At 36.1% G+C, this 21,782-nt stretch overlaps 3 protein-coding genes across 3 annotated transcripts in view; 2 read left to right on the top strand and 1 right to left on the bottom strand.

Moving 5' to 3' along the window:
* LOC129792352 (sorbin and SH3 domain-containing protein 1) overlaps window positions 1-12,965 on the bottom strand; it is a 102,888-nt gene extending 89,923 nt beyond the window's left edge. The window contains exon 1 of the mRNA XM_055831274.1: window positions 12,753-12,965. The gene's annotated coding sequence lies outside the window, so the exon portion shown is untranslated. The remainder of the gene's footprint in view (window positions 1-12,752) is intronic.
* The window catches only part of LOC129792365 (transient receptor potential cation channel subfamily A member 1), a 1,125,827-nt gene that overhangs the window by 761,218 nt on the left and 342,827 nt on the right, over window positions 1-21,782 (top strand). The window lies entirely within an intron of this gene.
* The window catches only part of LOC129792430 (PIH1 domain-containing protein 2), a 927,269-nt gene that overhangs the window by 562,660 nt on the left and 342,827 nt on the right, over window positions 1-21,782 (top strand). The window lies entirely within an intron of this gene.

Genomic DNA, 21,782 nt, shown 5'->3' with positions numbered 1-21,782 from the left:
GGAACTGTGTGTGCATGGAAGGAACCTCAGGAAAGCATTCCCTTTCGATTTATGTGCACTTCCCATGTCTTATTCTCCACAAGGAGGACTCTACAAAATTTCACCAAGTTTAAATGTCTCTTCTCACCCCTGTTAGATAAACGATAAATTCAATGAAGTGTGTTGTACAAGAAAAGGAGTTTATTCGTTTTGTATGAGGAAATTCCTCATTCTTGGGCACAATTGGGATATGTGTAATTATTATAGAAAAAAAAGAAGAATTAAGAAATTAAGAAAGAGAATTATTATTTTTCCCTAATATTCGTAAAGAAATCCGTCAAAGATTTGCCTAAAAATTCAATAAATGACGTCTTTTTTGTGCTTTTTTGTCAGTTCTTTAAAATAATGTTTTGTCGAAAATCTTCAAGCATGAATGCTAATGCTGCTGTGCATTGAATGAGACAAAATTGTTATTGTTATTGTTTGTATTTTTTAAGACAATTTTTGCCAGTTTTTCAAACTGTGGAAAAGCAGTGGAAAATTAGAAGTCTATTTTCCAATTTCTTACATAAATTTTAATTTTTTTTACAAGATTACGCAAATCTGGATTTTTTCTTTAAATGAGAGATTTTCGCTTACAATAACAAGTAAACTCCTATCAAGTATTAGCGCTTAGCTCAGCATCCATAAAATGTTAATTTGCTCATAGAGTGAATATTCCTAAATAGACGATAATTGTAATTGCTTCCATCCCTTGGCAACAGCTGGCTACTCACAGATTACAAACCTTCAAATAGGTTGTAGAATAAAAGAGAGATGAAGAGAGCGAAGCAGAGAGAGACAGATAGACGATGAGAGAGAGCGAATAGTTGCTGATGGAATAGAAAGGTGCTGAGAGTAAAGTCATAACGATAACAAACGAGAGCAGTTTAGTCGTGAGGCTGAAGGTTAAGTAAGTTAAGGTTACTGGGGGAGTTACCAACAACCCCCTTTGTAATTCTCATAGACCTAAGGCGTTACAAAATGTATTTTCCGATTTATTTCCAAGCATTATTTCCTCTAATAGGGTGAATTTATCAATTAATATATTTAATTGAATTTTGTGACCATTTGTACATGCAAAGGTTCAATTTAGGCCATCCTCCCCTACAATTATGATGAATATATCCTTTTTGAAACATAATTCTCGTGGAAATTTGTTTTCCTCAATTAGTATATCAAAGCTTTTCAATGCAACTTCAAAAGCTTTGACTATATATATTTTTTTAAACTAAAAGCACAGTGGAAATATAATTTAATTAAAATCCTAAAATTTAACTCTCCAATACATGATATACAATTTATAAATAAATGCATTTATGCGTTCAATTTCCAGTTATAAAATGCCTTTTATATCGGGGAGTTCCCATCAAATCGTTCATTTGATGAAATTGCAATGCCATTTTGTGGGTGGGTTGAGAGAAACAAGTCATCAATGCACAGTGAGATATGAAATTAAATATGCAAATATTATATCAGCACACCAATAAATATTTGATTAATTTGGTTCACTTCAATATTGATTGCAGCCAATTTGCGCCTAATGTTCACCCAAAAACAGCTTTTAATTCAAATTAACAAAATGGAAAATCGATTTTTCTCGGTATATGAGCTTTTATAGCATTTTGTCAGAAGAACTCCCTAAACATTGTGTCCCCATAATGAGGATTTCTGTATATTGTCGAGGAACATTTGAGAGCGAGCTTTGTGTGCATAAATATATGGATGTTTTGGAGCAACTAGGCCATGTTAATTAAGTTGAAATTCCAAACATTTAGAGTGAATCTTCGGGTAATGCAAGTGCATCGCTCCCCTGCCTGGTATATAGCTTCCAATTAAACTAATTCCAAAAAGCGAGATGTGTTTGCGTCCGTGGCTTCGTTCCAAATCAATAAAATGGAGTGTACTTGCAATTATTTGCCCAACTAGGTGGGCGCAGTAGGGTGCGGATGTTCTGTGTTTGGTCATACCCATCGGCCGAATCAATTTAACAATTCGACATTGCGACCAAATGCAGAGCTGGGAAGCAAAAATGCGGTTGATGCGTAAAATAACCTCATCACTACCCTGAGGCTAGGTCTGTGCTATGTCAACACAGCACCGCATAACCATATGGGAATGGGGTTTGCCTGGGGAGTATATAGCAAACAACCATTCTAACTAAGCTGTGAACATGTCGTCGGGAATTTATTTCGTATTCCCAAATTAATTGTTTAATTAAACAAATTTCAGCAAATTGTACTGCATCAGAGATATATTTTCCAAAACATAAACTCTGTGACCCACACACACCTATCTTTTTTTTTCTTCTACCTTCTTTTCCTGCATTTACCCATTTGTGTGCGGTTCACTGACCCCATACCTTTTTTCTCGGATGCCTTCTCCAACGAAAACAGCTGTATTGCTTTTTGATATTTTTTACGACATCACTTCTTCACCTTAACCGTGCCGTTTAGATTTTTTTCTATGTCAATTTACACCTTCTTGTGATCGCCTCCGCACAACTCTGGGTCACACCGCGTCAGACAATTTTCTTGGCGCGCGATGTTGAAAAGAAATTACGCCACACAACCTCCATTTATGTCATTCTGGGCAATTTCACCGACACCCAAAGAGAGTGACATGCGAATTTTGATTATTTTCTCATCAATTTAGAAGAAAATTTTGGGCACCTTCATTGCTCTTTATTTGGTCTTTTATTCTGCCGTTTAAATTGATGGTAATTAAGTTAGAAGCGGAAATTGAGCTAAAAAAACTTCATTGGCAAAAGAAAATTCTAAAAATAATAATATTTTATACATCTTATCACAATTTCCCCATATTCTGATATTTAAAAAAAAATTTAGTGTGAAAAGATTTAAAAGAAATAAATTTCACAGAAAATCAATATATTATGAATCGAAAATTTCACCAAAATTTAACAAATTAATCTACAAATAAAATAAATCACAGCTAAAATGTGGGCGTTTTTGCTTAAATATGATAAATCTTGTGATTTGCATCACAAAAGTTCAATTGGATCATTGGCTATAAAATAGTGCTGTGGCTATATTTATAGAACAAAGGGGGGTGTTATCTGTTTCAAAATTATGTATTGTGCTGCATTTAATTTTTTTAAAAATATTTTTAAAGTAGTAGTAGAAGTAATGAATATATAGATTCAAGATACAGGTAGAAATAGGTTAACTTGCCTATTTTAATGTATTTAATGTAATTTATATTTGTTTTTTTACAGATGGAATCGGACAATTTAAGCTTGAGCATCAAGTTGAGTCAGCTGTTGCGTAATTATCCTACTTTTTCTCACAAATGCAGGCCCTTGACACAGTCATTTTTTTTTAAGACTGTTGGCGCATCACACGCCAACTGACACAAGAAGGCAGCGGTGCCACCGGTGGCGTGGTTTGTAACTAAACCACGTCAGTGTTGCGGACGTCAAATTGACATTCTCTGGGAGAGGGATGGAGGCGGAGGTAGCCTCCCAATTCAGAATATCTTGTGGGAGTATACAGATCTGTCCATCTGTCAGATGTCAATGTCAATGACAATGTCATTAACAATGACATCTGCACAACGTTCCGCCAGATGGACTCACGACGACGGCTTCACTGCATCCAGAACGCTAGTCGATGTCGAAAATGCCTTGTTCAGACACATTTGACGAGGGATTGCTCACTTAGAGGCTGTTCCATATGCTTTGGACCCCACAATGGGTCCCTTGCTCCATGAGGCGTATCATCCCCCCACACCTGCTCAACCACCCACTGACACAACCGTCAAGAGGAAAACCCCATTCCATCCACATCAACTCATGAGGATGTACAAGAGACTGGTGATGAAATACAGGACGACAACTGAGCTGTTGAACAGATTACAGTCTGCTCCTTGTTGACAGAGCAATTGATGCCAGGAAAAATCCTCCTTGAGACAGCAGTGGTGCATATATTAGATATGCACGGAGTTCCCATGCAATACCGTGCACTCCTAGACTCTGGCGCTCAAGCCAACCTGCTCTCACAGTCATTCTTTCAAAAGCTAAAGCTCCCAAGGTCACATTCTGGCAGTGTGAATGCCATTAATGTTCAATTGCCAGACATCCATCTGACAGACAGACAGCCAGATACAGCTACAAAAATGTATAAAAATACAATTGCCTTTTGGAGTAAATTAGAAACATTTAACATCGACTTGCATTTGCAATGACAATCAACAAGACAAAGATCAGACGAAGCAATTCGATGTGAGTGTCGACGGTCTTGCTTTAGCCTTAGACAGCTGTACGTAGTCTGCTCGAAGGTAAGGAGTCGTCATAATTTCCACTCCTTCAAACGGAAAAACGAAAAATATCGCTTAATTTGAAACTCTATAAGAAGCTGAATTTCTTTTCATCTTTTTTTCCTTATTTTTCTTCAACGCTCCCGAAGATTATGAACCATTTTCCTATCTTTTAACACAGGAGTATGGTTCATAATCTTCGGGAGCGTTATTTTGCTTCCTTATAAACAGAGAATGTGATCCCTCTACATAGGAAAACTTTGATACCAGAGAAACATTGAACCTCCAACAATTATAAAAACACAAGAGGGTTTTAAATGTGCGAATTGCACCTCAGCAAATATGCAAAAATTTTGTTCTGAATTCTTTATTTCGAAAGAAAAGTCTTCAGTGGAACCTAATGGAAATTTTTATTGATGGGAAAATAGGAATTAGTTCATCCGGAAGCATCAGCCGAGGAGCCGAGGAGGCGATACTTCAGCTCAAACACGTGAACTTGGTTCAATATTCCCATCAATTAAAGACAAAATCAATCTAGCAATCACTAAAGGATGCAGTCCAAAAAGTCTTAAAAAGTTAAAATACCCTCTAAAGAGTTTAATGGGACGGAAAAAGTTTATATACGGACTATATTTATGCATACTATAGATTATGTAGGTTGGTCAAGATAAAACGGACTGCTTTTATAGGTTTGACTTATAAAGTCAGTCCATTTTATCTTTACTATCCTATATATGCAACTGAGAATGCTGAAGGAGAAATTGCTGACTTAAGCAAAACAACTTGCATTTTATCAGAAACTTTTCAATCCAAGTCGACGGAACTTCATCGAGACTCAAACATGGATACGGTGCTCACTGGAGGACATCGCAGGATCTACGTCTAATTACCCCCATGGGGCCAGGGCGTACCGGTACCACCGAAAGCAACAAAATGTCCCGCTTCCAGCCCCACGCACAAACCAGAAATGGGACTCTAAGATGCCCTGTGTACCTGGACTTCAAAGGCACCTCTTTCCAATAATAAAAGATGAAATGGATGAAGAAGGTTGGTATACCAAGATATTAGGAGCACAAAACTGCACCGAAGAACTAAAGGCCAAACTTAAGTTGGCACCTTCCAAGTGCACTTTCTTCCGAAGGAAGGAGGGAGTCCGGCGGCATCCGTGGGACCTGCAAGTTGAAATCTTTAATGATCTGTATTGGGACCGGGGGGGGGGGGGGTAGGAAAATAAAAGAAATACAACAGGAATTAAGTCTTTCAATTTAGCCAAGGGGAAGAAAGGTAACAATAACTGTTTTTGTGCTCCTAACCTACGTCTAAATCTAGCCGAATTAAAACTACTTTCTCCGAAAGTTGAAAAGTTGTTGTAATTCGACTAGATGAAGACGCAGATTCTTTGCTGACGATCCCGGAAGGAGTTTTATGCCCTTAACATACGCTTTGTACTATTTTCGTCAAAGAATCTTCGCCCACGGTAGATATACCTACTTAATATTAGTTAGTGTTCCACTTTGCGGTTTAAACCAAGTATCGTCCGAAACCCTTGACTTTGCAGCACGGCACAAATGCATTTTTGTATTGTGGGATGTCTGAATATTTTTTTATTTTACTAAAAAAAGTGGGTTCCACGGGTTCCATATAATAGTTCTCCTGAATGAATAATCGAAGAACAAAGGCAGATATCAGAGAAAAAAAATTCTAATATATTTTATCAAATTTTATTCACATATCAAATTAAAAGATAAAACTTAAAAAAAAAGAATTTTCTCAAAATTTCTCATTGCTTGGTTACTCACTTGATATCTTCCAGTGCTTTATGAGAGAAATTTTAATTCTCTTTGTAGTTTAGTTAAAAAAAAAAAACTAAAATACAAATAAATTCAAAAATCTTTGTATTTTTGAAAAATAAATTCATTCGAAAAACAAAGTTTATAGATTTTCCAGTGAGTATAAGAGAATGGCCTCCGGGCTGAAATTCGATTTTGCCTCACTCGCTGTATTTTCTTTGAATAGTAGCATTTTAGTAGTTGAAATGAGGAATTTCGAATTGAATAGCGTCCCAACAATGGGAAATCGGGCGGCATGAAAATCGCGTCTCTTCTGCAATTGATCAGCTTTCAATTAAAGTGTTTTGTGTGCGCGGGGAGGCTGTATGAGAGGTGTATTTTGTGCCTCATTGCACACCTCGTTTACATAAGAATCAGTCCCCCACTGTGGGGAGCGCGGCAACACGGGACAAGGGGGGTGCCCACTGTTTGGATTCAGTGATGTGTGTGATGCTCTCGTTGAGTTCATAATTTATTTTTAACACTATTTTTGGGATGTGAAGATGATGGCCATTGCCAGGAAATTTTGTTATTTATTTTGTCTCACTCGCAAGTGAATGGCTTTTGTTACCTCACAAAATGCACTGGCACTGCTGTTGGATGCTTACGGGGGGGCACACAACGGACACAACAGAGGCACCACAGAGAATCAATTTATCGGAACTCCTCCTATATAGGATGGAGTCTTCTGTAGCCAAAGCACAACACCACAGTGTGGACTTAAATTGCATACAATTTTGCAAAAACGAATTTTCAATCACAATTCGGAAAGAGGGAGAGTTTATCAATAAACCACGAAAAATTCCTCGCACCACTGTAGTCTTCGCGCGCAGCGATCACATCGTACGACACAACCGCAGAAATTCGACTGCCGGAGATGTTGCTGCAGCAACTGATTTGAATCAACTTAACGAGCAATTGTTGAGACGATGGCTTTGATGTTTGGATTTTTGTGGAAGATTGCGAAGAATCTCTCTGGCTCTTCCTCCGCCATTGTCTGAATAAACTTGCGGGCTTTGGTGTTGGTGCCACTTCGGAGCCACACGTACATGGAAGATGCTATAGCTTCCGCTTGAGATGATTTTGTGGAGTGATAAGAATTCCGAGCACGAGATTCGATCATAATTCAATTGGATTTGTGTGCTCAATCACTAATTGAATTCCTGCGGAGCTGCCTCTGTACCTACATACGCATCTCTAACATGACAAATGGTTATGTGAGCGATCATTAGATTGTCGCAGATGGGAACACCACACAATTGAACAACCCCCCTACTCATGCTACACCCAACCCTATTCCCCCCACCCTTTATATGCGGAAATCCCAATAAGCATGTGACATAACATTTTTTTGCAACTTCCCCAGAGGCGGCATATTTTACCCGCCTAATTGAACAAGCATATTGCTACATGGTTTGCCTACATTTTGGTACTTATAGAGACGATAATTCCAATAGCCATTGGGTAGAGTTGAGAACATTCATTACATTATTTTTTACACTCTCATGAAAAATGTAATTAAAGAGGTGTAGACAATATTGTATTTAACATAAATTTTATGTAAAAACATATATTTTTTTTTAATTTTCCCCACAATTGCGTCTTTTGCTAGCTTACTATTTTACCAGACTAGTTAAGAAAATGGCGAAAATTCTCATTTACTAGCTTCTATATTCAGGACATCATTGCATTTAAGATCTTTCTTTTAACACTTACAGCTTATTCCTCATCCTGATTAACAGATAAATTCAGGCATAGTTTATTCATTGATTAGGTACTAACTGTGACTGTGCAAGGCTAATTTGAACAGAATATCCGTTTCGGGATGAAAGAAAATTGACAACATTTTGGGATAGATTTAGAATTAAAATTAACAGAAAAAATTCTATTGTCGTTAAATCGCTAAATTATTTTTCGGTTTTGGGTTGATTATATCAAAAATCTTTTCTTTATTGGACTTGTAAGATTTTTGGTTTTTTTCCCCCACCACCACCCCTCAGATCCTCAGCTCGTAGAGCAAAATTTTGATATTTCATGAAAAATATTGCAAGATTATGACAGTTTAGTTTAGTCGTTTCATGAGCGGAAAAATGCTATTTTAGAATTTCTTTAAGAAAATCTTTAAGTTTTTTTTTATTTTTGTCCATAGCACGACAATATAACGAATAAAACATTTGAGTTGTCAAAATCTTTTAAGTTTTCTAATTGTAAGAAAAGAAAAGATTTTGTACAGAATCTACCCAACTACCCCTTCAAAAATTTTTGTAAGAATTAAATTTTCAAGAAGAAACAAAATTATGTTTTTATTAAAAGTTTTAATAAATTACTTGAATTTCAAAGGAAAGTTTTTCTGAAATAATTTAAGGAGCGCACAGAGCAGCTTGCTTAACTAACTTGTTTCCATTTCCTGCAATAGCATAAATGTGTGCATTAAATGCAAATTAATTATGCACTTAATATTCTTGTTTTCTTGCCATGATATCACAAACATTCTGCACCGATGCAGATTTCTTGGGGTAGAATACAGCATGTTTCGCATTTATTAGGTATTTGTGGTTGAATATGACCTATTTATTGCTATAAGCATTTGGTCTAACTAATTTTGATGCAGATGCTACCCCAAGCATTGATTTTTAATTATATTCCTTTTGAGGTTTAAAGTCTCAAGACAACTTTGGAAATTTTCTTGATTATTTTGCAAAAATTATTTAAATTATTTGTTAATGCTTTGTCTGCTTTAGGAAGATCTCGAAAGTTCTTATTCTTAGTTTCATTAAAAATCTATTAGGTAAATTGATTAATCTTTAACTGAAAAATTTATTTGAAAAAAAATTATAAAAGTTATACATTTAAATTTAAAACAAAACGATAGATTTCTCAATTGAAATTCTCACCTTTTCATTTCTTAATTAGACACTCAGCAAGATTGAAAGCTCCCGAATCACCCCGTAAAATCAATTCATTTCGCAATCCAATACTTCAATACTTGTGACACTCCGAACCCCAAATGGATTCCAATAAATTCCATGGAAATTCAATTCGCACAATGAAAGTTTCACCCCTTTTGGTTTGTTTCCTAGGCGGGAATTCTTGTTGCTGACGCGAACGCTAGAAAGGGGGTACCAATTACAGATGCAGTTCGAATGCGAATCCACTGTTGTACAAACCACATCCCCGATGCAATCCTCGCTATGCTCACCAAAATGGCCAATAGCCCCAAAAAGCTCAAAATATGCGAGTGCTTTTGGTAAATCACATACATGCTGTGCCCGAGACAGCTTCTGCACGTGAAATAAGAGAGGTTTGCCACAGAATTCACAAAATACAACCCCCCGCTGTATACTGTGTATGGGGTGTATTCCCAAAAATCATCCTGAATCAGGGGGAATGAAGAATAAAACGAGGAAACTGACACACAAAATTTCAACATCAAACATATCCATTCTCGGACTTTCTCTTGAGGCAATTAAATGCAGAAACAGCCAGACACTTGTCACGCTGCTGGGGTGAGTTTGTCTTTAAAGTCATAAAATGTGCTTGGATTTATCCTTTGGGCGGAGGAGATGTCGCAAATGCGGGGGGAAGGGTGATTGTGGGATGAGCGGAAAAGCCCTCAAGTGCAAAAGATCAAAGAGTCGTGTGGTTGTTTAGTCAAAAGCGGAAGCATTGTTTGGATACCAAGGAGGGCTTTTTAGATACATAATACAAGAAAAAGCTTGAAGATTGCAAAACATAAAATTCCCAAAACTTCAAGACAATTTTTATTCGATTGCAATGTACGTCCATCCGGAATGAAATTTGATTTTCCAAGATATATAACGAAATTTTCTAACTTTGCTCCCTTTTCTCATTTAACCGAATATCCTGTGTTGGCTGGGATTCAGGAGAAATAGCCAGTATTGTACCCAAAAAGAAGAGAGAGAAAAAACGCTACGACATTTCTATGAATTGCATGCAATTTATTTTTCACAACTTTTTCACCCCCTTTTTGGCCATGAGAAATTTCGTCCTGTGCGCTAAATTGAATTTAAGGATACTGCAATGGCTCTATTTGTCTCCATTTATTTTACTCAAGAAAAATCTCTTCTTGTATATTGGAGCGAAACCCCTTAAGCACCATGAAACACCTCACATAGGACACTTACACAATTTCCACCCCCACTCAAAAGGACACAAACGACACAAACCCTCCTACCAATGGAAAAAAAACCCAAGAGCAAACCTCACTTAGGGGCTTTTTGGTAAATTGTGGATGCCACCACTTGACTAACCATTTTGGGAGACTGGGTAAGTTGCTAATGAAATGTTTATGGAAGACTTTGGGCAATTTCAGCTGCAAGAACATGAGATGGTCAGAAATTAAACATGGAACCACTTTGTTGAAGCCTTTTGCGCCACCATTAAATTTTAACACCCGCTCACCTTCGACATCATGAAAGTCCCCAGTGCGAGGGTGGTGGAAAGCACCCAGGTTCGTGTTCATGAAAAGATACAACTTCTGCTATAGTTTATAACTTTTCCCCAGCCGCAGTATCTACATGATTTTATTCTTCTCACCCACCACCACCCCCTGAATTGGGGGTTGTAAAAGTGTCACTCTATTGACTTGGATTGAGAAATAAAATTCACGAGTGGAGCGAAAATATCCCATAATGGCTAACCAAATTGGATTTTTTTTACCAAAAATATAAAACTTCTCAGACATAATCAGTGTTTATGCTTTGGGAAGGAGAAGGAAGCGTTTGGAATTTTAGGGGCGTTTGAGACTTATAATAATCATCACACTTTTTTATGAATTTACAACAGCTCATAGATATGATTATATACATGCATTGTTCTAATAGCTTGATTACAGTCGAGCAGTCGAGGATCCTTATAGAGAATTTAATCCTTATAATAATAAATAACGATATTTTTTAATATGTAAGTAAGTATTAGGTAATAGAGGTTTAGAGTGTTCTAGAACGAAGCTACTCAAAACGGTAAAGTACGGTAGGCTAACCTACTGCGCGTACGGCTAGCTTCATCTGCCCTAACCGAATGTTTCACCCGAAATCACCTGGATTTCACACTAATTCAGAAACCTTGGAATTTCATGGCTCTATCCGCGAACTGAATTCTAAAGTTAGCAAAACTAAATATGATGTCAATTGCGATAGACTGCGAGCTTGCTAACCAAATTGGGTTATTTTTACCACAAGTAGAATAAAGCAGAGTAAAAAAGTCACTTAACCCTCCGTATACTGTGACCAAAACAGTTACGTGCATTACTACTGGGGTAGCTCACCGACCCCATAGAATTTTTCACAAAAAAAAAATTTCGGTCAAATGACCTTTGACTCCTTGGTACTCCCTAAGAAGTCTTTTGCCCATTTTAGAACACAAAAATAAATTTTAAATGGATTTTTTGATGATTTTTGCAATGAATTTTTTGGGGTTAGAAACGTCTAGAAAGAGTTTTCTTTAGGAGTAATTTTCTCCTTCCGGGCATCCACTATTGACGCCCCAGAAGGAGAAAATTACTCCTAAAGAAAATTCTACAAAAATTCCGTCAAAAATTCATTAATTAAACTCTAGAAAGAGACAAAGAGTGACAAAGCGAAGAGAAAAAGGAATAAATTTGACCGTTACACCAATTTTTGAATTCCCTCTTCTTACATTTTTGTTAATAACTTTTTTTCTGGTGGTCGGATTGACCTCAAACTTTTACACAATCTTCTCAAATAACCAAGGAACTTATTTCCAAAAGCTTGGTTCTACATCTCTAAGAACTAAGGCGCAATTAATCGGAAAATAGCTTTCGGGTCGGTCACCTACCCCTCAGTATACGGAGGTTTAAAATGAGCCATTAAATTCGCTGTATCTGTTTGGGAAATATGATATTTTTAGATTTAAAAGAAAACCTTTAGTAACGTTTTTTCCCAGCTCCCTCCCAAAAATGAAAAAAAATCTACTACAATAAAATAAAATAAAATAAAACTTTAAAACTTATCATTTTAGTCAGAGATTTAAATAGGATAAAATGAGATCGAGGAAAATGTCATTCATTAATGTAGGTTACACACTTTGAAACCGAAATTCAACAAACAAAGCTTAACTTGCGAAACCACTAGAAGGTTTCTATATGTAGATTTTCAACAATATTATATCTCCGCTTCTTACACCCCTTATAGATGTTCATGCCCTTTTGTTTCCTTCTATGCCCCATTAATATCTTCCCTTTTGGCGCACAAAGTCGTACTTTGGCTTTTCTCTCTATTTTCATTTCCAGGCGTCACCACCACAATCCCCCAGGGCAAAATTTCTCCACCAATGTACAACTGTATCGAGGGCATTAATGAAAATCTATAACATTTTGGCTCGGCTCCAATCATAATTTCTGGGGGGTGCCTTGTGTTGTATATAGCACAAATTACATCGACGAATTATACATTACGCGTGTTTGGCAGGACCCCCATGTGCGGGGGTTTTCTCCTGCCTACATCTCAATGAATTTTATGCAGACCACAAGAGTGGGGATGTGGCGGAAAGGGGGCTTATTAATATTAATCTCTCCTCGCAATGAAGTGACATTGCGCCGAGGGGATTTGTTGGAGTGGAAACGCTAAGAAGTCTCACAGTATTACTTACTCTGTTTAGCTGGAAAATTTCGCAATATTTGGCACTAAAGCACTCAATACAACTTTGTCGATAGACAACAAGGACACTACTACTACTAAGGACACTAACTGGGGATGCAGAATTTCCACTAAAATGGAGATAAAATGGGAAAAACTCAGTTGTTTTGGGGGGAAATAGGGCCTAAATTAAAAATGCCACGCTGCAGTCTGCAATGCTCGTCGCGACACTGCTCTACATCCCCGTGGACGCCGTCGTGCGCGCAGAATCCAATTTCAAGGATTTGCTAGGCGTCAGTGTGGAGTTAGAAATTGCAATTTCCTGGCGGCCCATGAGTGCCATATAGATGGTACGTTGAGGGACATCGAAGGGTGAATTGACGAGCATCGGGGGCTTGATAGAGTGGCGAAAGGCTCAATTGACGTCAGTCACGTGAAAATGAGGTAATTTTCTTTCGAAATCCCTTCCACCATCGTGCCAAACATGTGGCTTTGCCTTTCGTTTTTTTCTATGCCACACCACCACCCACCCATATGGCTCATTTATGCTATACTACATACGCAGAAGAATAGCCGGAAAATTCCATATGTGGAAAGGGACGATACGAGTGTCGCCGTGATGGATCGATGGGAATTGTAATACGCTAAAGGAATTTTCATCAAATCCCCAACGATATGTGATCTTTGGCGTTATTTTCTGTGAAATAGGGACAATTTGTGAGAACCAGACGTCTCCATCTCGATCTACGATTTTACGTAATGTTAAATAGAGACTTTTTGTGTCTACCAGGCGTCTCCATCTTGATCTTTAATAAAATTTGATGTAACATCCTTCCAAAAACGACCAGGTATGGAACTGGTTCGATTAGATTTAGATCAATTACACTTTATAATGAGTTAAATGAAAAGACAAAGAATTGCACAAATATGTACACATTCAAAAAATTATTAACACAATGATGATTATTCCTGAACCTCTCGGTCGATTGCAGCTTAACTCCGTTCTGATGTAAATGTTTGTAATTAGTTTAAGTATATAGTCCTTTAAGAATCTATGTATTCATGGGCATGAATCTTGTATAAATAAATAAATAAATAAATAAATAAATAAATAAATAAATACTAAATGCTTTAGGACTACCAGGCGCCTCCACTTTTATTCGGTACATTTTTTAAATTATTTAAAAGTTATAGATCTCAGTATTTGAGAGAAATAAATGATTTAACTTCTCAAAATTGGCCATTTTACAGAAAGAAAATCTTAAAATTGATTTGTTTTCTCTTTTTTTCATAAAAATTACAAAAAAAATTAAAACTTTGAGGAAACTCTTTTTTTTTTTAAACTTAGGGCCGTACTGTAATAGCACTGAAATTCTCTATTATGAAGACTTTCCTTCTCCCAATATAATTTCCACGTTTTCTGCAAGTTGAGAATAACCAAAGAAAACCTTTCAGAATTAAATTGAAAACTCTCATATTTTCATTATTCTCATTTATTTTTTCACACTTTCACACAATCTCTTAAAATTATAATTTATAATACAATTATTTATAAGATAAGAAAAGTTTTTCTCGCACACACTTTCTTTCCCATTCAGCAGTATCTTCTGCTTCAATTCTTATTAAAGTAATTCTTTACAAACGAATCAACACTTACAATACTAAATAACACGAGATATTCAACAACAACAAAAAATTAACATCTTTATTTTCTCTCTGGCTGACTATTTTCCATGGAATGTCGTTTGTGGATTTAACAGAGGCGAGGAAGTTTCTAGAGTAAAAATGTACATCATTTGGTGGAGAAGTTGTCTGGATAAAATACCTAACTGAAATTGTTTTCTTGCAACTTCTCTTTTGGAATTCTTGTGTAACTTTGTCAATGGGGACGCCGGGTGAAAGCTCTGACCGATGCAATTATGTGTTTTAATTACAAACTAATTAAAAAAAAGTACATAATATAGAAAGTTTAAAAGAAGAAAATCCAAAACACGCGAAAAACTCGACACGACACGCAAAAAGGAAAAAAATAAGTAAATAAAATGTTTTAAAAAAAATGATAGCTGAGAGAGAAGCTGGAGAGGCAACAAATCGATTCTAAGAAACGCAAACTTTTCCAATGAATGTCAACAATGCATGGTGAAACTTAACACGAACAGCAACGAGGAAGCTTTCAACAGATGAATGGTCAAAGGCACAGATTGAATAACAGAGCTTGAAGGGGTTGTAATTAACATTTGGGGTGTGTGTACATCAACAAGTTCCCCCGGAGAATCAACAACAATGCGTATAACGAAATTAGCAGCGTGCAGGGTATTCCCCTTTTGGGAGGTTAACCATAAACAATTGAGAATATCCTGGACGCTGCTTTGCAAAACAGACAAGAAAACAAATCAAGGTGCAAACACAAAAGCAAGAAAAAACGCGGGAAAAAATGAATGACAAACCAAACAAGAAACTTAAAGATAAAACACAATGAAAAGAAGGAAGAACAAAACGTTAACAGAGATTCTTAATTTCTTTGTCAATCTAGTTGAAATGGCGGAGAATTTGTAACAGAAACAAGACGCAATTTCAACTGAATTGAGATTAAAATTAAATAACAAACAATTTTTTTTAATAACGGAAAACTTGACAAAAATAAAACAAGAGGAAAATCCCCTCAAAAGGGACTTCAAGGAATAAACTTAACAATACAACATTGATGATAGACCCCATGCTTAATTAGGGATTTCATCATTGAGTTAATTTGGAATTGAACAAACAAATTCATACTGTGCCAAGGGGATAATAATTCAACAGTAAAGACGCCAAATGAACTGCGAAAAACAAGAAACTTCAACAAATCGATAGACAAAGTGAGAGCTTAGGGAAAATAGGGCAGCTCTCTACAAAACAACAAGGAAACTGTGTAACAAAAATTAAATGAGATTCGTTGCCTTCCGCTTCTCTTATCTCTTCACACTCAGACAAAATCAAATCGGAACAGGTTTGGAAATTTCAATTATAATTTAAATTTTAACGAATTTAAAGTCAAATGACATTATTTTGAAATTTTTAACGTGTCTGATCATTTTTATTAAATTTATGAAAGGTTTCAGAAAAAAATTATCGTCCATTGTAAAATAGCAAAAATATATGGCAACGCAGCATATGCTTTTTATAATTTGTATTAGTGCAGAAAAAGAATAAAGTATCTAATCCATTTTTTTTAGATTGTTAAAAAAAAGTTTAAAATGACGTTTCATATGAGAATTTTTAATTATATTTTTTTTAAAATTAATTCAAGTAGGGATGCAGCATAAGCTGCATCGTTTTAAGTTTTTTTTAACAAAAAAAACTTATTTTTATTAATACGTCAAAACAATGTCAGATGTTAGATTTGACAGATAAATTTTCTAAAAGAAAAAATTCATTCCTATTAAAAAATGCATTTCAACAGTTGCTCCAATACGAAAGCTTCTTTGGAAAGCTTTACCGTTTCCACTGCTTCCAACCGAATTCCGTCTGAGTGTAGAATGGCTTTTTCAACTTAATAGGATTTTCTTGTGCAATAAAAAGATAAATTGGTGGGAAAGAAAGAAAACATTCGAGCATGTAAAGGGAGAGAAAAAAATAATCTCGAGAGCACAAAAATTGTAAATCGATAGAGAAAAAATGGCTAAAAATGCAGGAAAGAACACACAATACAAAATGTCAAGTCGGGTGAAACTTTTGGAATGCACGAGAGCTTTCTGCACGTCTGAAGAGCCCTATGCCAAGTTGTCTTGGGGGTGGGATTCAGGTCACGCTCCTCGGACACAATTATGAAATGTTATTTCTCCATCGAATCCTCTTGTGTTGCTTTCGTCTCCCGGTACACGCCATGGCTTGGACTTACACAAAAATTTTCAGCATGACTTTTTTCCGAGACAATTGGAAAGATTCTAGGCTGTCTCTGGCGTGATGTTTCATGGTATTCCATCCAGTAGGAATTTTTTTTGTTAGGGAAAATGCTCACGTATCTGCAGAAGCCTCTTGCAAGTACCGCTGGGGAGTCATTATCTCCTCCAAGGGGGCTATAATTGCCCCATCCAACGTCCTCCTTGTTTCCGTGCAATCTCCTCTGCGTGGGTGATGTATCCCATACAAATGACACCAATTCATCACGATGGGGTGGATGTGCAAATTCATTTTGATACCCCGCGATGATGCCGCAATGCGGCTTATCGTGTCGTCTCCTCACACACCTCCATCATCCACAACGAGGGCCTCTATCCGGAGCACGTGGGATTCAGTGACGTGTCTTGTGTCGCGCCTAAAATAGAATTATTCGTGCCCAGTATCAGCCTCAACGCAAGGGGAATAGCGAGCATTTGGCGCAATTGAGTCCAAACACGGTGTCTCAGAGATCCTGCAAAATATAAAAAAGAATATACGCTTACTTTATTGCAAACTACATCACTCTGTGGTTCGTGATTTCCATACGCTACGCAGCGATATGACTAAGCAAATGCAGACATATTCAATGGGGGTTGGATGTGAATTCAAATAGGAATGAATTGATACACAATTTCAATTGAAAAAGCACCTCCAAACTTTTGATGGGGTGGAATTTTTATCACAAAAATATGTAGACATGTTTTGTTACATTTATATTGTGTTGTGTTGTATATTTATGTTTGAATTATTTAAATATGTTGTGGGAAAAAATATGACAAGAAGAAGGGTACAGAACTAAACCGCTGAATAGTAAACACCCTGAAAATATTCTGATGATAATTACCCCTGAGGATTAGAACTCAATCACTTATTGGGAATGAAATGAGTTCAAATCTCAAGCCGAAAATCATAGAAAACATTTTTTTTCTGCAATTTAACTTATTTTTAAAACATTTCTCAGGAAACGAGTTTGTATTTTGACTTTCACGGATTTCAGCAGCAACCCTCTGTGAACAAAAAAATGAATGAGTTGAAAAAGCTGCTAAATCGATTTTAATGTGATTTAAAAAGTAAAATTTCTTTTGCATGTCAACTGTAGAAATAAATTAAACTCAACCAAGAACCTTAACGTTGTTGGGCGCTCCACCCCCAACAGGAAGATCTAATGCTGAGATTTGTTACTGTAAGGTTGCTAAATAAAATGCCATTATGGTGGATTTGCGTGACAAATATTTCAAATGGAACTACAACGGAATCCATGACCTCTTACTTTTTGATAAATTCTAGATAAATTCCTAATGACGAGGAACGAAATGGATATACTATGGAGAAAAATATGAAATATGTTATTTGAAATGCATTACAAGCAGGAGTGATTTATCACAGTTATGCCCTCAATACATTATTATTCAAGCAAGAAGAATTTTTGTATGGAAGGAAATTTTTTCTCAATTTCCCTTTCACATTTGTTGGGTTCCTTCGCACACAGGAAAAAGAATGGAGCGAATGGAGTGTTGCAAGAGGGCAAAATAGCGCGGGACCTGCAAACATTTCAGGTGCAGCTGATGTTCGTGACAAAAGGTAAAAGGAGCAGATGGTGTCTTGTGTTGGAAAGAACATGAGCTCCTCCAATGCATCAAGTCGACTCAATGCATCCTTCAAAAATGTTTTTTGCCCACCACTCCTCATCCATTCTTTTGCTTCTGTCCATTTTTCTCCAAGTCATATGGTGGAATGCTGCAGGAAGTTTGATTCGAAATTGATGATTGTTTGTTTTTTTTCCCCTCATCCGTCTCTGCTCATTCTTGCCCAAACAGAAAAATTTCTCTTTATGATTTTTGCAAACCTTCTTCCAATTAAAAACTCTCCGTGCCATTCATTGCTATTTTTCCTCCGGGGGAAAATTTCACAGTTAAAGAGTTAAAATTGAGTTTTTTGAGATTCTGTGTCAACAATAATGTCTCACCAAGAAGTTTGGGATGAATGGGAAGAATAAGGAAAAACTTGGAAAATTTCAAATATTTCCGAAGAAAATTTTACAGATAGAATTAACTTCTCGAGACTTTCCCAATGAATAGTTTTTCTTACTTTACGAACTGGATATATAGAAGAAACTTGCTTCATTCTAAACTTTTTTATATAGTAGATAGCTTCGATAAATTTTATCTATTTAAATGAAAATTGAATTAACTTGAATTAGGTATCATGACATTTTTTTGTCGATTTTCCCTTATTAGTAAAATTATTAAAAAGAAATTGAATATTTGTGGAAAGTTTTTCTTCAATTTTTTTCGGTCAATTCTTCCTGATCAAATCAATTGCATTAGTTTTTCCAATTTTAAAATTTATTTGAATGAGAGAATTCACAGAAACCGTCAACAATTTAACTAGAATATGTTTAATTTTTTGATAAGATAAATTGGATCAATTAAAATAGATTGTTTTTGGAAAATATCGTTCATTTTTAATGTACCTTTTTCCACGAAAATATTCAATCTCTGGATTAAATATTTCACATACAATTTATAATTGGTTTCAGTATAATTTTGGAAATATTTTCCTTGAAATCTTGTTAAAATTTTCCCAGAAAAAGAAAATAATTCACAGATTGCTTTGCTGGAAAATTCCGGGAAAATTCTCTGAATGTAACCTACTTTTTGCAAGTCCAATTTAATAGTTCTATATATGTTTGAAGTTTATTTAAGTTTCCTTCATTTTCCGCAGAAATTTTCCACACTGAAAATAATTACATTGGACTACCAAAGATATTTAATAAAATCTTTTATTATTCATTCAAAATGAAAAGAACTTTATTTGTAGGAGATGTTTTTTCTGCACATTTTTATATGTTTTCCTTGATTTTTTCTTTCCCAGAATTTCAAGAGATAGGTACTAGGAATACTTTCATCCTTTCAATTTTTAAACCAAAATATGTATATATTTTTTTGTGTAAGAAATCCCACATTCGACTCACCTCTAAATTCCTCTCAGAGCCACCATATACACGTTCGAGGAACATTTTAACTGCATTCACTTCTATTTTTCCTACCCCCTACCCCTGTCAAGGGGCAGTTGGGATTTTTCTCACTTCACCTTCTTCACTGTTTAACAACTTCACTGCAACTGAGGTGAAATCCTCGAAATGTGGTTGCTTTTATTCCCTCGGTAGGGTCTCGATCTCTTTCTCCGCACTGACCCTCGCTTCCCATCCTGCTGCTGGTTCTCTGATTGATCCCTATAGAGTTATGCTGGCGCGGGAACGGCCGACTTTACATTCTCACACGCTCTCAATCCTCACATACCCTCTCTTGCCGTGCCACAGAAATCACGTCTTATTGTACAAGACGCGCCAATTCATTCGAGGATTTCCCAGGGAAAAAGACAAGGGCAAGGCACAAAACCCGTTCTCATTGAATCCCTTTTTTGAATTTATTTATACACCCCATTCCCATGAGAAAGTTCACATTGATGGGGTGAGGAAAAAGTCTTCCAGGGTGGCGCCTTTGAAATTCCGTGTACGTCACAAGGGACTCGAAGGACGAGGATTGATTGCAGATGTCGCGTATTAGATGGAACATCCTCTCACACCCCCTCACATTGCCAATAGATTGGTTCCCTTGTCGGTGTATGTCTCCCCTTTAGGGAGGATGTCTCAAGGCGTCAGTGCCCAAAGATGGGGGGAATCCAAAGCTTTGCACACACAGACCTTCCACGATGGGAGTTGCTCCCTTGAGAGATGGAGAAGAAAATTATGTGAAAAATTTCTACAGTCAAATTTTTTCACACCGAATTCCAATTTATGCAGTAATTTCCTTTACCCGTCTTTTACCAAAGGGGTTTGTTATTGAGAAAAATACTTGGCATGTGAGGAAAATTCTTTAGAAAATTAAAAATTATTTTTAAGAAATGAAAGATTGGGCCTGAGAGTATATGAGCTGTGTGCGCATTTACTATGTACAAAAACACTTTGCAAACTGCTCGTAAAAGTTCCTAAAAGTCGCTAAAAATTTGTATTTCTCTGAAGCAGTTTGCTTTCCCGAAAATTGATTTTCTATAGGAAAATTCAAATAATTTTATCTACTAAACTAAAGTTCTGTTCAAAAAAAACCCTTGAGGCAACAATATTTGGTAAAAATTTAACTCCAAACCAAACTCTTCAAAAAATATCTCTTGCGAAAACCAATCTAGCGAGCTGATTGAACTAAAAATAATTTTTATGGGTTCCTTTGGGCTCAAGTAAGACATTTTTAGCAAAAACTCCCAATTCAAACATTTTCGGTTTTTCGTCCTTCCTGACCTGTGAGACATTGGGGATGTCTTTTATGGTCATAAAATGATCAGGGAGGGATTGTAAAGACATAGTTTTGTATTAATTTGGACTCAATATTGATAAAATAACTGTACAAAATGAAACATTTTTAAAATCGAGCCTTTGGATCAGCATATGACCCAAATGGACCTGAAAGAGTTAAAGAATGATAAGTTTTCTATTTGATATTTTGTATTTTTTTTTTAGTTTTTATGTATTTTTGTAATATTTTATGCATTCTTAGTTTATTTTTATCAGAAAGAACACTTTACGATAACTTGAAAAAATAAACATAAGATTAATAAAATTGAATATCATGCCCTTCTGAATAAACTCTGATTCTGATTATTAACGGAATAATATAACAAATTTTTGTTCTTCTCATTATGTCTTTTTTTCTTACATAATTTCCTCGTCCTTTTTATTTCTCAATGACAAACCCCTCTTGAAATTTTTTATTCCTCATTCATACGTTTTCTTTGGCACTGGGATCCAGTCTGTGTGTATTCAAAATATCACAACAATGAAAGAATTGGGAATATTCATTTAATGGGACTGAAAGTGATGGCAAAAGCGAAGCAAAATTCCTTGTACAAACAGTGCGCGTTTATACAGAAAAATTATTATTTTACTCGCGCGTTTTGCCAGACTTTTGTAATTTCATTTTACAAGCAAAGTCATTTCTTCGGGGCTATATGTATTTCTCCATCCCTCGTGTTTAATTCCTTTTTTCGCGAAAATGGATTTGTCTGTGCGCGTTCGATTTGGCGAAAGGGAATCGCGGGCCTGAGCGAAGTGGTGAGAAGGGAAAGA

Source organism: Lutzomyia longipalpis, chromosome 3, assembly GCF_024334085.1.
Source record: "Lutzomyia longipalpis isolate SR_M1_2022 chromosome 3, ASM2433408v1".
Taxonomy (NCBI): domain Eukaryota; kingdom Metazoa; phylum Arthropoda; class Insecta; order Diptera; family Psychodidae; genus Lutzomyia; species Lutzomyia longipalpis.
This window is presented reverse-complemented; position numbering and strand designations above follow the sequence as displayed.